The following is an 8,212-nucleotide window of genomic DNA, read 5'->3' as shown; positions in this document are numbered from 1 at the left end:
GGTATATTTAATTTTGGTTTTGTTCATTCAAAACATGGTTAACCAGTGTGACATCCAGGCACAAGGACTGCAAGGAGGATCCAGGGAGCTACAGGCCTATTGGCCTGACCTTGGTGCCCAGGGTGGTTATGGAGCAGCTATCTTGGGTGCCATCACACACACAGGACAACCAAGGAAACAGGCCCCAGCAGCATTGCGTTTAGGAAAGGCAAGTCCTGCCTGACTTGCCTGATCTCATCCCATGACCCATGTAGTGGGAGAGGGAAAGGCTGTGGATCTTGCCTACCTGGACTGCAGCAAGGCCTGTGATAGATACTGTTTCCCATGGCATTCTCCTGGAAAAGGTGGCAGTCCTGTGGTTTGGTCTGGTGCACTCTTCACTGAATAAAAAAACAGTCTGGATATATGGCCCCAGAGGGTGGAGGGGAATAAAAAAAACAGTCTGGATATATGGCCCCAGAGGGTGGAGGAGAATGGTGCCACATCCAGCGGTTGGCTGGTCTCAAGAGGTTCCCAAGGACTTGGCACTGGGGCCAGTCCTTTCCATGTCTATCAGTGATCTGGATGAGGGGATTGAGTGCACCCTTAGCAAGCTCGCAGGTGATGCCAAGATGGGTGGGAGTGTTCTGCAGGAGAGTAGGAACGTTCTGGACTGGCTGGATTGATGGGCAGAGGTTCAATAAGGTGAAGTGTCAAGTCCTGCACTTGGGTCGCAGCAACCCCAGACTGTGCTACAGGCTGGGGGCAGAATGGCTGGAAAGCTCCCTGGCAGAAAAGGACCTGGGATGCTGGTCCACAAGCTGAACATGAGCCAGGAGTGAGCCCAGGTAGCCAAAAAGGCCAGTGGCAGCCTGGCTTGGATCAAGGATAGTGTGGCCAGCAAGTTCAGTGATTGTTCTGTTGTACTCAGCACTGGAGAGCCACACCTTGAATCTTGTGTCCAGTTTTGGGCTCGTGAGTTTGAGAAAGACATTGAGGCTCTGGATTGTGTCCAGAGAAGGGCAATGGAGCTGGGGAAGGGTCTGGAGCATAAGCCCTGTGTGGGATGTCAGAGGGAGCTGAGGGGGTTTAGCCTGGAGAAAAGGGGTGACTGCATTGCTCTACAAGTGCCTGAATGAGGCTGTAGAGAACTGAGAGTTAGTCTCCTCTCCCAGACAGTAAGTGATACAAAAGGACCATGGCCTCAAGCTGTGCCTGGGGAGATTCAGGTCAGACATTCTGATCTCTTGACAGAAAGCGTGAAACATTGGAGTGGATTCCCTGCCCAGAGAGGTGGTGGAGTCGCCATCCCTGAAGGTGTTGTGTTCCAATGTGGCACTTAGTGCCAAGGTGGTGATTGGTCAAAGGTTGGACTTGATCTCAGAGGTCTTTTCCAGCCTGGATCATTCTGTGTGGATTATGGAAAGCAGTGTGCAGAAAATGAGGCAGCCAGATGCAAAAGCATGGGGGGTAGCTGCAGTGCAGGTTGAGGGGGGCATTCAGGCTCAGGGAATTAGGGTAACAGGAAGTGAGAGAGAGGTGGCTACTTACTGCAGGTTATGGTATTTGTGGCCTGTAATTGTCCAGGCTTGAGAAGTTGTATTTGCCAGCTAGGGAGCAGTTCAGCAAATATGTTGTCTGGAAGCTGAAGGAGTGTTGCGATACTTGGCTTGGAGATTGTTGCTTCCAACAGATAGATCTGTTGACCTAAACATCCTACTTAGCACAAGTCCATATAAAGTTATCAGCATTGTATTACATGGTTCATTTTGCGCTTCATGTCCACTGATGTAAGGCAGTCCATTTGAAGAACAGGTGAAAGTGGTAATTCTTACTGTCCTGGACATACTTTTAGATGTCTGAAATGTATGAATAAGTGCTGGACTTAATTGGCCATCTCTAAAACTGACAGTCCTGAAAAGGAAAGGGTAATTTGCAGCTGTTTCCTCATTTGTGGGTGGGGTTTTTTTGGTTGGTTGGTTTGTTGGTTGGTTGGGTTTTTTAAACTGAGATTACTTGGGCAGAGATCTCTGGGTTAGCAGGAGTTTATTTTAACTTTTGTGGCTTGTATTCTCCCCAGGAATGGGAGTCTCATCTCTTCTTTGTTGTGAATGGATTTATGAACACTGTTTCTTTAAGCTCCAGGTTCTGTATATTAAATTAATTAGCCAAAGTAATTTTTACACTGTTTCTGCAAACACAGCTACTAAAATATACATATTTTTCTCTAGACATTTTTGTACTTCTAGTCCTAGGTGAATTATTAGTGTTGTCAGAACTCTGAACAAATACTACACTTTCACAACAGAGTGACAAGAAGTCATCTTAAGTAGACAACGTTTATGTTACTCTGTGCTAGTACACAAGAAGCTGAAGTTCAGATTCAGCTGCAGGGAATATTTAAATACTCACTTTAGACAAACCTGATGTTTATCTAGGTTTATGTATAGCCTCAATTCTAGGCGTAGCCTAGAGAATGCAAGATAACACTTGCTCTTAAATATGCCATGTTCCCAAATGCTTCCAAGAAGTGGCCACAAGAAGTTCACAACAGCTGCTACCCAGGCCAGTCTGAGACTGTGTACGTAATGGAAAATTTGCACCCGATGACAACAGTTAAGACATACTTGTTAATATGTGGAGACAGAATACCTTCCAAGAGGGGGTGCATGTATAAAGACAATGTACATGAGAGGAAGTTTATTAAGACTGTTATTTGTCCTGTGTAACTATACTTCAAATCTGTAATGACATTAAGTCTTGGTATTGCAGTACTCAGCAAAGCATTTGACCGTGGTGCTGCATGATGTGGAAATGGTGAGGTCTGGGCAGCTAGAGCATGCTTTTTGGGAAAGCACCTTCTGCTGCATGGCTTCACAAAGTAACAACAGGTCAGGCAGACTTAACACCACTGCCACCCTTTGCTATCAGTCCACTTGGCTGCTGCAGTCCTCTAGAGCTGGTGTGAGTAACCAGAGAAGAAAAACAATCTGGGATAAACATTTTCTATTGCTTTCTACAAAACCAATTTGGTTTTTTTGGCTTGGCTAATTTTGTGAAAGAATTTCCCTCATTCTCACAGTCACTGCCCTTGCCTTTTAAACAACAGCCTAAAGGAGAACACACTTAAGCCACCTCACCTGCAGTGCCTGTAGACCATTTCTTGCTTGCTGACATTTTACTTCTGCATAAAATCTCTCAGGTAGCACTGCATCTGTACATAGACAGGTAGGGACTGTTAGGTTCAGCAGAGGAATATTTTTCTATATTTCATACACTTGTATTTGTGAATACAACACTTTGATCAAGTAAAGGTAGAAAACAGTTTGCCTTAAGTAGGTCAGCATGTCCAGAGTGCACAAAAATACCATCATCACACTTTCTCAGTTTGCGGTATCTTGTTATTAAACTGGAACAAATAAACCCTAATACTTTTCCTTCTATTGCTTTAGATACACAAGTTGAAATTTTCATTAAAACTGGCAGATACACTAATGGCCTTGGAAAGGCTACAAGCCACTTCAATGACTGTGTTGCTGAAATTCCTGAGGAAGTGAGAGACCACCTTATACAGAATGATTTCTTAACCTTTGTGGTAGCAACTGAGTCTACATTTTTGATATCTAATGGTAGATCTCTTTCACATTCAAATAGCAACTAAATTGTTTTGGCAAAACATGAAAGAAGATCTTTCAAAGATCTACAACAAAGGTCTGCAAACCTTTCTTTATGTGCAAATGCTATGGTGCAAATAATTGTCCCACTGTGCAAAAGGCTAGTGGTGCTTCCTTTGTAAGATTATTTTTTAAGCTTAAAACATAGTTGTTTCTCTGTAACTCTCCCCTCCTTTTTCTCTTTTTTTTCCTTTGTTTTTGGTGGAGCCTTCCAGCTGTGAAGGTATCTGATACATTAGGGATCAAGAATGGAGAGTTGTGGTTACCAAGAGCCAATACTGGTGTAACAGTTCCACCAGTTCTGATCTGTGATTCCACCCTCATTCTTCTTTTAGCACTGCATTAGGACAAAGATGCACTCTCTGCACAGCATCTCAAGTTCAGTAATTTAGAATCTGCCAAAACTTCCAGGCTCAATTTTCTCATGCTGAACCAGTCCTGTAACACTTGGATTATAGCAGCAGTGGTAAGCAGCACAGGCACAAGGTAATCTTCCACCATGCTTCTTTGACTTCCAAGACTTATCCCAAAGGAAAGTACAGACAGAGAATTCCTCAAGTAGCTTTCAGCTGTATCACAGGGGCTTGTGTAGATCTTTATATTTGCTTTAAAATAAATAAATAAAATCTGTAAACTAACTGAGGTAGAATAATGGGTCAGTTCTGTGTGGAGTGTAGTCTTGCAGCTCTCTAGACAGAGGACCCATGGGCTGCCCGGATCCCTTTTTCTCACTGTTACATTTTTGTTCCTGTTCTCAGCCAGCCTTTTGCCAGTTTGGTTTGTGGATCCAATGTTTATGAGGGAGATGTGTATTTGCAGTACTACCTCAATAATTGTAATATGGCCCTCTTTGTCTCATGGTAAAAATCCTGTAAAACTCAATGAGATAAAGATAACCTGATGGATGGCTAAAGGTAGCTGATGGGTATGGCATCATATCCTAAATGATATTGGGATTTAATATTTTGCAGTGCCTCTTTTACAAGTATGTTTTACAAGTTCTGTGGAAGCAGATGCCTAACTCCCACAGCAGTGCAGGAGAAAGGAACCATGGAGCATTGATTGCTAAATCACTGTTGATTGATACATGATTCCACTACACTAACAGCACACATCATTACAAATATTGTTTAGTATCTAATCTCTCAATAAACACACAGACTGCCTACACCAGGGAACATTCAACTGGTTGATGACTCTCATGTGCACTGCTGGGATATTTTGGTGTGATCTGAACTGTGGTAGGATGGCAACAGAATGGAGGACTTTGCCAGCCAGCAGCTGTCTCCTGCTTCTCACCTTTCAGTCTAACATGCTTTCCCAGTGATCCTATTTTTTGTCTCCTCCTTTATCTAGATATTAGCTTTCCCCTTTCTCCAGATCACTAGATTCAATGCAGGATTGGGCAGATAGGAGTATCATCTAGGGGAAAAAAAGGTGATCTCTTTCACACTGAAAAATCCCAGATGTCAAATCCCATTTTACAGCTGAATTCTGTCCAGTTGATGATCCTTACTTCCAGGCAGAGCTGCTAATTTGGATTTCTGTGTTGTATCTTTAACAGTTTTGTGTGGTTAATGCTTAGGAATTGGTTTCTTAAAAAAAAAAAAAACAAAACAAAAAAACCCACAAAACCTTCAAAAATTCCCCAAAACTAGTATCCTCACCCTCACAACAAAAAACACCCCAAGCCCCAAAGATTTTACAGTGCATCAAATACAGCTTCTGTCTGACAATTTATAGTTCTAGGAGGCATGAATATTTTTCTTCCTTCAGAGCAAATAATTAACTTTAGGGGAGGGTTAATTACAAGTAGTCAAGTTTCCCATTAGCTTAACACTGACTTCACCAGCTGCAGCCCCTAGCCAGGTGCTGCGGGGTTGCTGCTCAGTGCCTCTTGCTCTCACTGGCTCTCTTCTCCCCCCACTGCAAGGTATGGAGCATAGGAAAGTGTGCTGAATACTCTGTTCTCCTTGGCAGAGAGGGAAAAAAAAACAGAGATAACAGGTCCTAACCTGCATTTCACATTCCAAAGCCTTTATTTTTTGTGTATCAGCGGACATCTGAACAGGGAAGATGTCAGCCTCATCCCACTGGACCATGTCCAAAAGAACATCTAGCATCCCTGCTGCCTCTTTGGAGCAGGTAAAACAGAGTTATTTACCAAGCTGAAGACCAGATTCTTGCTTGTGTCCAAGTGTCTCTCATATATTTACAACAAATATAAGTAATATTTAAAGTGGCTGATGACAAATCTTCTGTTTGAGCCGTGACAGTAGCACAAATAATCACGGCTGTTGCTGTGGAGCCAGGGTGGCCCTGAATATCCCTCCAAAGCAGCTGGTTCTGCCAAGGGTGTGTGTGATACCATCACATCCACTGTTGGCACTTGAGAGAAAAGGCAGTAAGAGCAAAACTTCACTAAAAAACCCCAAAAATCCCTGGTGCTGGGCTCACACGAAGAGTAGAATGTAAAGAGCAGGGGGTTTTATTGTTTTAAAGTTAAACATTCTATCAAAGTCTAGATTTCCAGACTGTTTTATATACAGTGTGTTTAATTTCTGTGTACTGGAGGCTAGAAGGGAACCCATGCAGCAACTCACCTGTGAATTTCATAGAAAGGACTTAAGAACAATAGATCTTCAAAATATAAAAAGACAAACCCTTATGGAAGTTAACAGCTGGACTAAATATTGACATAGCTGAAAATACTCCCTGGAAAGGAAAATTCATACTGGGATTGAGTCACATGGTATGGTGGGAATATAGGAGAACTGGATGGGTCCATGGGTACCTTGGAGAGATTGCTTTCAGTTTTCCATTTATGAAGTTAATAAATGCTCTTCTTCCAACGTTTATTTTATTTTGTCTGTTCCACCCACCAGGAAGATGGTGGGCTATTTGCAAGAGGATCTGTGAAAGATGATTAAACAACGTGATGTAATCGAAAAATAAATTTCTAAATTCTAAGCTAGTACTGACAGATGCAGAACACGTAGGAGTGGCCTCGTGCACAGGGATAGCCTTAAGGGCTGTCTGGTCCCAAGCAGATGTCACAGGAGATGAATTTTCAGAGGATCCAGTTCTGGAAATAGAAAAAACAAGAGGATTCTTTCTCATGTGGATTCAGATGATGAAAGAACAAGTATCTTTCTTCAGTTTGAGGAAGAGGTTGAGCCCCATGTCTCAGTCCATGTTCATCCCACCCCACCCGTGATGTCCCCAGCCCAGTGCAGGTGGGGAGGCTCCTCCTTGCTGAGCACTCATGCAGTGCCTGCAAGCTGCACATTGCAGAGCAGTGGGAAACACAGCTCACACACCAAGACAGAATCCACGTTTTACTATTCCCTTAAACTTCAGCAGTTCAGCACATCTTTGATTGTAACACAGAGTTAATTTAGGTCTTCAAAGCCAGAGAAACTTGAGGTCTTAACCACAGAAATCAGAGTCACTCAGGACAGTGGTTATCCCTGGTTTAATCAAAAAACAGTTGTGCAGCCCAGTCCAGAGGCTGACCATACAGCCTAAACCTCCCACCAGTAGCACCCAAGTGGATTTTTGCTCACTCTCCCCTACCAAAAACCACCCAAGTCCCCACTGTCAAACAGGGGTCCCTGCGCTGCAGCTGTTCCCCACCTTGAAATCTGGGGGACTGCTGTGGGCAAAACTTGGGGGCTTCTCTACTCCCTCCCAGCCCTAGGAAAGAAAAAACATTCTCTCATTTCTCTGCTGCCAAAATTGGGAGTTGAATCTTGAAGACTTTCTACAGCTGAGCACTAACTGATGCCAGCCAGGAGCACCTTGGGGATTCCCCATCCTTTGCCCTTGCCAGTCCCAGGTGAAGAGGGAGAGAAATGTGCTGGGTCAGAGACTCAGCAACACCATCACCTGCTCTAGGGCAGCTTCCAAATCCACCAGCTGCACTGTGTTGCAAGCCCAGCTGCTCCAGTGGCTGTCTGAGCAGGTAGGATTGGAAGTAACTGGTATTGTGTTTGGGCTGTGGGAAGCAGAAGCATTCAGAAAGTTTGAATTGTGGCCCTCCTGTTGTTTGAATCCTTTGGGAAGAAGGTGCTGCTTGTGCTCCACATTTTAATTTCTTTTTAAATGGCCAGAGGAGTCCAGAAACTAACCAATAAAAAAGTCCTGGTGCCCATCTCTGTCAGGAGAGTACAGAGAAAGAGAATCTATGTCTGCTTCTGCTCCTTCCATCTGTGCTTACCCTACCTTGCCACGCCTCCAACCTTGTCTTTTCAGTTTGAGAGAGATATTTTTGTGTCGCACCAGTGAGGAAGAGTCAGTGGAGCCTTCATCCAAGTCCCAGCCATGCTACAGCTCAGCAGTGGCTCCAGGCAAGCCTGCACAGAGGTCAGCCAGGACAGGGGCTTGGACCCCACACCTGGGCCCTTCCCCTCTGTGCTGTGTCCAGGTGAAACACAGGGTGACAGTTTGGCACCAAGGTACAGCTGGCTCTCCATCCTATGTGCATCTCAGCTGCCTCCAAAAGCAGAAAAGCAGTGTTCACTCAAACCCTGGTGTGCTAACACAGCCAGGTTAAACAC

Source organism: Taeniopygia guttata, chromosome 2 (genome assembly GCF_048771995.1).
Source record: "Taeniopygia guttata chromosome 2, bTaeGut7.mat, whole genome shotgun sequence".
NCBI classification, from domain to species: Eukaryota; Metazoa; Chordata; class Aves; order Passeriformes; family Estrildidae; genus Taeniopygia; species Taeniopygia guttata.
Note: the sequence above shows the minus strand (reverse complement) of the source record.